This window comes from Sparus aurata, chromosome 4, assembly GCF_900880675.1.
Source record: "Sparus aurata chromosome 4, fSpaAur1.1, whole genome shotgun sequence".
In the NCBI taxonomy this organism is placed as follows: Eukaryota; Metazoa; Chordata; class Actinopteri; order Spariformes; family Sparidae; genus Sparus; species Sparus aurata.
In genome coordinates this window covers 4,075,644-4,084,915 of record NC_044190.1, presented here as the reverse complement: position 1 = coordinate 4,084,915, position 9,272 = coordinate 4,075,644, and positions in this window count along the sequence as shown.

Below are 9,272 nucleotides of genomic sequence, written 5' to 3'. Positions count from 1 at the left end.
ATCTGGGATTTAAATGTGAGTATTGGGTTTATACTAGTTTTTTACTCATTTTAACATCCAGCACCAGATATGTTAAACATAAAACCTCAAAACCCTCAAAATGTGAGTTAAAATACGTTGGTAATTCTCAGCGTGATGCATTTGAAAGTAAAGCCTTGTCTCTACTTCCAAATGTTTGACGTTCAGAGGTTGACTTATATCTGATATCTTATTGTGACTGTTGAAATGTAGACTATTTTTGAATGATACGTTCATTGACATGTTCACCAAAACACGTGTGCACAAACACAAACTCACAGAAGTGTGCATCAACTTCACTGAGACACAGGTGACATAAACAAGTATTTTAAACAAACAATTTTGAGTCAAAAGACAAAAGGGATAAATTAAATAAGTAAACGAAGAAAAGATGATAAAAATAAGATAAAATAAACCTCTCAGATAGTAACACTTGTATATTACACAAGTAATTCAACCAGTCATCTAATCAATCTCATTTAAAGGTCACGTTCATTAGCCTTAGTAAGAGGTTTGCACTGACCACTACTCAAACTCCTCTTCGTCGGCTAGCTCCACACCTTTCACAAACAAATAAAATGGTCCCCAAACCTTCTCAAAAAGTTCTTCCTTCCCTATCTATCATTGTTCGCTCACGCTTGGTGTATTAGTTACCGACTATTTTTACGTCATGTACATAAATGGACCAAGATGAACAGATTTAGATCAGGCTGTGATCCCTGCTTGATTTCCAGACTGTAAAACTGTGATGTCTAAAAACATTTGAATGAAATAAAAAGCGACGTGTGGCATCATCCTCTTGTTATATCAGAACCATTCTTTTCTGTTGACATAATACAAAACGTCTTTTACATTTCATTTTGTTTCAGGGAGCAAGGAACAAACGGAGCTGTTCATTAAACTCCAGGCAGAGAATGACCACCTCTTCACCGGGGAGAAACATTTAGCCGCGGCTGGATGGAAGTAAGGCAATAATAATTAATAAACAAAAACATAATAAATCAGCCATCTGTCAGTGATCTTGTGTTGAACATTTCTCTTGCTTCTCTGTGTTTAGAACAATTCTGGAAAAGATGGGCCTGCAGGGCAGAGTAGAGACCCACCAGGCAAGAAAGAAGTGGGACAACCTAAAAAAAAATACAAAGTAGGTGCAGGTTTGAATGATGATGTGGAAACAAATGCTATGTGTTTTACCCATGCAAGTTAATAGATAATTAGCTGAAAATAGCTGACGTGATTGAATTCCACTGCCTTAGGATTGCAAATACCCAGGGACGGGTGAGGGGACCAGCGGGAAGCCCAGCGCTGCTACTTGGCCCTGGTTTGTCCTCATGGATGAGGTGTTAGGGCAGAGGCCTTCCATTGCCCCCCCGTCCTAATTGCCTCCATCCCTGAGGACACACCAGGGCCAAGTGCTGCTGCGGCTGACCAGGCGGTGGTGGTGGTGGAGGAGGAGGATGAGGACGAGGCCGAGGATGAGAGCCGGCCAGGGCCTTCCAAGAAAAGAAAGAGGGAGGACGAACTCGTTTCCCTCATCAGAGAGGACATGAGGCTGCAGAAAGAGGCGGAGGAGAGGCGGGAGCGGGAGAGCGCAGCCCGCATGGAGAGGCTGTTCTCCCTGCTTGAGAAAATGTCCGAACGATGACTTTCTTTCCTGTTTATATTATTTTGAGTTTCAATTTAATTTGTCTTTTTTGTTATTTATTGTAAATGATGATATGATTTCATTTTCCACACAATAAAATATGCTATTGTTACACATTGTCTGTTCCATTTCATGTTTACAACTTAAGCACAATTTAGAATAGGTTTAGCAAACGGCATCAAGTGCTAGTCAGGGACAAGAAGGGATTGAATTTTTTTCTTTTATTTTCAAGTGTTTTTCAAAAAGTACTGAAATAATATTTACACCAGTCTTTAAAAATGTACTGAAATTAAAATGTACAGTAACAGGCTGAGCAGGAGTCCCTGGCAGTGCTGCTGGGCTGGATGGGATGCCACAATAAAGACCCTGGTGTCAGTGGGACATCATCTGGGGCGGTAATCAGGGTGTTTGGGGGTCCAGTCTCCTCTGTCCAAAACATCGTCCATCAACTGGGTCTGCAGGGCTGACTCGATCCACGGTTGCCATGTCACTAAGAATTTTTTGAGAAAGAGGCAAGAATTATAATTTCATGATATAACAATTATTACAACAAACACTGAAATAGGAATGATGCCTCCAACCCGTCCTCCCCCTCATCCTCCGGCATGAAGTCACCTGCCCCCAGGCAGATGTTGTGCAGGACGGCACATGCTGTTATAACCTGAAATGAAAAACAATATTTATTAAGTTTGATTTACTCTGCTTCAAAAAACAAACAAAAGACTGAACGAAAGAGTGATGACGCACCTGAGGCACAAAGGTTTGGTGCACCTCCAGCGCTTTCAGGAAGATTGATCTGAACCTGGTCTTCATCATTCCAAAGGCACGCTCGGTGATAATGTGTGCCCTGGAATGATGGACATTGAAGCACTGGGCTGCCACACCTTGCACCAGCCACTTGTAGGGAGTGATGAGGGGGAGCGGATTTTGGATGCACGGGTACCCGGCGTCTGCGAGAATGAAGTGCCCTGGAGGAGGATAGATGGCACGCCTGTACAGTGGGCTGTGCCGGAGTACACGGGAGTCGTGCACCGACCCCGGCCAGCCCACGTACACGTCCACAAAGCGGCCCTGATGGTCACAAAATGCCTGCAGGATGATGGAAGAGAACAGTTTCCTGTTCTTGTAGCAGTGACCATCAGGGCCGCTTGGTGGCTTTATTCTGACATGGCAGCTGTCGATCGATCCAGCAGCTTTTGAAAAAGCTCTGTGTCCTGCCAGCCCTGCAAACCCACGAGTTACTGCCGCCAGGTCTTCAGCGGTCTTTGGGAGGTAGATAACCTTGTGGCGAATGGCCACCAACTCCCCAGTAACTCGATCCTGTCGGAGAAGGTTCAGCAGCACAGCCAGAGACTCTCTGCTCAGCCTGAAATCCTGCCTGGTGTCCTCATGATTAAAAAATCTGTCCAGGACAGGAACAGCCATGTTTACCCTGCAGTACAGGGGTCTGGTCTGGATTGGGAAAGGGGAAGACCAGGAGAAGTGAAATGGTTAATTAACCAATAGCTACATAATTGTAGTTAATAATACATTTCGGGTCACTTTAAAGCTTTGATAGATGATTCATGGCCAAATATTTTGATGTTGAACTGAGGTCACGGTTCTTTAACTATTGATCAATTGTCAAGGTTATATTGCATGAACCATATGTGCCGTTTTACAGTTTATATGTCAGCATTAAGGTATTGTATCGCTGTGGTGATTTCCCTTGACTGTTCGCTAGTTAATGATGGTGAATGATAACATTACTGTGAGTTCAAATAACAGGTTTACCTCTCCACGGTTCTCTCTCAATCGGAGATACAACAGCCGCCGCCGGCACCGACGGTACCGCTTCTCCTCTTCCTCCAGCAGTAGGAAGAGGAGAAAGAAAATGAGGACCTTCTCTAGCTCCGACATGGTGAACTTACTCTTATCTTCTTGTCATTTTCGCGCACCTGGCCTATATAAATAGTGAGTTGCGGGTAGGGGTCGGGATCATCTGGTGACGCAACCAGGAAATGCTGCGAAGGGTAGACTGTCCAATTTCACAACAGGCTGACGCTGCCTTCAGGTCTCTCTGAAGGACGCTGCCTTTGCTGGCGGCGAAGGACGGGTCCTTGAAGGATGCTGCCCCTGAATTTGGACACAGCCATGGTCTGACGCACCAAGTGAAGCTCTCCGGAGGGACTTATGAGCCCCTTTTATGGAACCATAGCACAGATCCAAGCACTTAGTAAGTCTAGTCGCACATGTCACATACTGGTTAAAGTTCCCCAGGTATTTCCGTGGTTTACAGTTATTAAAATCACCCTAAATAAAGCTAGGAGCGTCTGGCGACACAGCTTGCAGCTGTAGCACGTGCGAGTGATAGCCCGAGCATCATTATCCATATTAGCTTTGGGTAAATATATACCAGTGTGACAAATAACTGAGTGAATTCCCTTGGTAAATAAAAGGGCCTAAGCGAAACAGAGAGAAGTTCAATGTCCAGGACACAAAGACTCTCCCTGACCATCACGTTTCCACACCAGTTCCGATTGACATAGCGAGCCAGGCCACCCCCAGGTGAAAGGGCTCTCCAAAGCCGTCAATCCTCAGGTCGGACTGTGAGTCGTAATCCTTGAGCCAGGTTTCTGTGATCGCAAGGAGGCAAGCACTTTTATACTCCTCCAGAAACTTGACGATAGCTTGGAGCTCATCCACCTTATTGCAGAGGGATTGGACATTGGCAAGCATGATGGTTGGCAGGGGAATATGGCGGTGTCCTAGTCTTTTGAGGCGCTGGCGAAAACCATCGCATCTGCCCCTTTTCCTCGTGCCTGTCGGCTTGGATGACCACCTCTGGCCCCCCGTGTGATCCTGCCGGATGATCTCCGTGGAGAGGACTGCCGAGGAGTCCACAGCACCTACTCCGAAGCTGCGAAAGCGTAGGAGAAACTCCCGGCCATACTGGAGCGGTTCCCTGTTTTCACAGAGTCCGTACATAAAGTGGAATAAAAGTATCCAAAGGACAGCAAGGCCTGTCAAACTAAGGTGAGGCATAGTTGCAGTTTATCACTTGTGAATCAACTTAAAGTGAGCGTTAGTAGTGACATAAAAACAAGACGAGACAGGTTAGAAACCACGGAGCACACAGGAGCTACTGCTGCATGTCGCCATTTTCCCGTCTCTACAACCTCTGTCTGTACCAAGGATAACATTGTTGTATTGTTAGCAACTACTTCAACGTCTCAACGTCTTCAACGCTACTTGTATCTGTCCTTCCATTTCACTGGAAGTTTCATTCATCAGGAATTCTATTTTCACTGTCTTATGTGTAAAAGAGGTAGGATTAACTGGAGTGGAAGTTACTGTCGTCATCAATGTTACATTTGTTTATTTTAAAGTCATGCATGGTGAGGTAGCTAAGGTCGGTGTACTAGTACCACTGCTGGTTTCCACAGTTGAGGTGAAATCTGTCACTATAGTGTTTTCTTCAGCAATCTTTTCAACCTCTGTAGAGGAATGAATGAAAATACCGTCTACCACTATCAATAATATTCTACGAGCTATATAACCTGTTACCCATGAATTAGACTCTGGGATGAATCGACCCAAGGGAGCAAAATAAGTGTAAGTGTATCCACCTTGGTCTTCCCATTGAGCATCATTCAATACAACTGAGAAATCATCTTCAGCTTTCACCCACATATCTTTGGTAAACAAAGAATATTTTCCCTGAATAGTAGATACACCATCAACCAAAATTCCTGTCATCTTCATGTTTTTATCCTGATTAGGGCTGGGCGATATATCGATATAAAACATATATCGATATATTTTTTAAATGTGATATGGAATTAGACCCTATCGCGTATATTGATATAGTTAAAATTTGCGCTGTGATCCTTGCTCCAGGCAAGCCGCTGACCCGGAGCTCTCTGCACTGCTCCCCGCGCCCCTCCTCCTTCATGCACAGAGAGGGGAGGGGCTGGAACAGACACTCCGGCACTCTTCAACAAACTATTGTTGCCCCGCACTTCGGCTTTGATGCCCCATGAAAAGAACTCATCGTACGGCCACATTGGCCTCTGTGCCCCTGGCCCGGTCAGCGTAGCGAGCTTGCCTTGAATTACAGCCACTCACAGTAACTTCAGTGAGTTCGCGGTTTGCGCAGGTGGAGTCTCATCATCACGATGACCTCACGTGAAAGCCTCTCAAACAGCAGCAGCGTCTCAAAACAGAAGAACGAAACTTACAGCACAGCGAGCGAGCGCAGCCGGTTTTGACATGATACGTAACTGACGTATGTGGTAGGATTTAGTCCGGTAAAGTTGGAAATATATTCACATATTCGAACTTCCCGGATCAATAACTCATAAGTGAAACCTTGTTAAAACACAACTGACGGCTCTTTCATACGGTAATAAGGTAGACAACGAGCTACAACCGTATTCTCATCAAAACGAGCGGCTGGACATTAACTCTGGTCTGTATGGTCAGCCAGCTGTGAGACGAGGGCGCAGGGACCGTCTACAAAGTGCAACACCGAAAAGAGAAACTACAAAAAAAATTCAATAACTTCACTATTATTCAGAGTGTAGTGTCACCAAAATCACTCCACACATCAGTGGTCTCCTGCTGGTTATTCTACATTTTTTTTGTTTGGGAAAAAATGTGCTTTGCCATAATTTGGGGGAATTTCTATTGGGAGAAATATTCAATAACATTAATATTCAGTATAGTGTCACAAAACTCACCTCACCCTAATCCTACTTAAAAAACAATGTGTTCTAATGTAACATCAACTTGATATTGGTATTTAAAAAACGTTTTGATACATAATCCATGTGTTATTATAAATTAGGATGTTATGGTATCAGCCTGAAAGGTAAATCAACAAATTTTACTTAGTGGCCTTTGTGCCCTGTCATGTGGCCTTGGTGCCCCTGAAAAAAAAAAGTGCAGGCCAAATGGACTTGCCCCTAAAATGACGAAATTTCCACCCACATGTCATATTTGGCTTTGACTTTGACTGAACATTTGCTCTCAATTTGCAATAAAAATATTGGGATATATATCGTATATCGATATTCAGCCAAAATATATCGGGATATGACTATTGGTCCATATCGCCCAGCCCTAATCCTGATTGTCTCTCCACACTGGAGGAATCCTATTAACAGTATTCCATTTAGTACAGCTGCAAGGTAATTGAGCTGAATGTCCTAACCTAGCTTTTACTGTTGTCCATCCAGGAATTAAAGTTGCATGGGATGCTTCAGGCATACTGTCAGTTACTTGAGACACATGTGAATCCCTGATGAAATCCAGATCCAATCCTGACTTTCCCCTGGTCACTTGAATCTCAGTCCTCAAAATGTTTGGGTCTGGTTCATTGTCGAACGGGCCTCGGGCTCCTTGCTCTGACTGGATCTCCAGTTCCTTCTGCGTCACCACTGTGTCTCTCTGGAGTCTTTGACGAATCATCCCCTGGGACAGTATGTTCTGCTGCCTCTGAACCATGTTGTGAGTCGATGTCATCGACTCTTCTTTCTTGTCCATTATCTGAGAGGACATTGCCGGTCTCGCCAGGAGCACACACACCATTATCTTGAATATCCATGACATCGTCAATCCCTCCTTCTGGGTTTTGAACATGGGTGTCCTCTCGGGCTTCTGTTTCTCCCGATTTCTTCCCCTGGTGCTCCCGTGCTTTTGAAATTTTGGTCCTCGGGAGGTAGGGTTTCTTCTAGTAATGCCTTGACACAGTGTGAGATGATACCACATCGGCGACCCTTTGACCTGGACTGCTGTTCCAGTACAACGAACAACTTCATAGGGACCTTCTCTGCGTTCATTGAACCATTTTCTTCTGAACACTTTCATGAAGACCTTGTCCCCAGGTTTCATTCTGTCCCTTTTTTTGCTCCTCAAGCCTCTCTAGCACCTCCTCCTGCTTTTGCCTGTCGGAGACATATGTGGATATACTCCTATGTAAATTAGTCAAATATTTGACATACGCCTTCATGTCGTCTTCCAAAAGGGATAGACTTGGACCTTTCCCGCTTGTGCGCAAACAGGGTGTCGGCATTTGTCTACCTGTGACCAATTCATGAGGCGTCATATGCAAATCTCGAAGTGCGCTTGAACGACACGCCACCAATGCAAGCGATAGCGCCGCTACCCCAATTTAAACCTGTGTGTTGGCAGATTTTGACAATACTATTTTTCAGAACGCCATTCATTTTGCATACCTTGACTTTGAGGGTGATAGACCGCTCCTAAATGTTGTTGAATGCCCAATTTCTGTAGGATCAATTTTACTGTTTTATCCACAAACTCTTTTCCATTATCTGAGGATATGCGATCTGGAAGTCCCCATCGGCTTATGACCTCCCGACATAAGAACTTGGCAACAGAGTGAGCATCCTTCCGCTTTGTAGGACAAGCCTCAGGCCATCGCGAAAATCTGTCTACAACCACTAACATGTATCTCTTACCCCCAATTGGTTTTATCAACAAAGTCCATAACTAGCTCACACATGGGGCCTTTTGGAGTTGGAATGTAACCAGGAGGGACCATTACTCCTCTCCTGACATTGTTTTTCAAGCAGATTGTACATCTGCCTATAACATGATCAATTTGTTCAAGCAAATATGGTGCCCAAAAACCATACTCTCTAAGGATTTTTCTTTTGACTTCCCTCCTTGCAACATGGGCTTGCCCATGTGCCTCTTGGATCAACAGACCCAATAGATCTGGGGGTGCCACCATTAATCCCTCATGACTTCTCCAGAGCCCAGTAGCATCTTGGCTCACACCTCTATCCACCCATAGTTGTTTATCTATGGCTTGAACTGTTTCCTGCATAGAAATCACTTCCCTGAGTGTAATTTTGTCTTCCAGGTCCACCTCATGAGAGACCAAAAGAACCTTACCCAATGTGTTTGCCCCGCGGCTTTGTTTCCTTGTGTAACCCGAGACATATCTGATCTATGTGCTGCACATTAGGTATTGCTATTTATTTGGGTTTCATCATAGCATGTAATCATTTCATTATCTGTTCATGGTGTTGTATGGGAGAACCATCCACTTTTTTAAATCCCCTGTTCTTCCACACAGACCCGAACAGAGTGTGTGTAGATTGTCACTCGTTTGCCCTCTGCTAACAGACACGCTTCAGTTAAACAAACTAGTTCAGCAAGTCGCGCTGAAGCAGGCTGAGGTATTACTTCAGCTTTTGCAACAACAAATTCCGATCCTTGAGCTTTAACTATTGCATAGCCAGCACTTAATTTTTCTCCAATCCGATAGCAAGATCCGTCAGTCCAGTACTCCAGTTCCGCCTCCCGCAACGGGAGGGCCTGCAAGTCTGATCTGAGCCTTGAATATTTTTCTGCCTCCTGTACACAATCATGTGGTTCCCCATCTTCTGGAGTTGGCAGATGTTCAGCAGGATTCACTGTGGTGCACCTGGCTAAAGTGACGTCTTCCTGTTCTAGTAGCCTGTGATAGTCTCTAAGCCTAGAAACTGTCAAGGAGTATTTACCATGATTCAATAGATTTCTCAAACTATGATCTGTCAGGATTGTCACAGGATAACCCATTGTAACAGCCGATGCTTTTTTATACATCAAATAGACT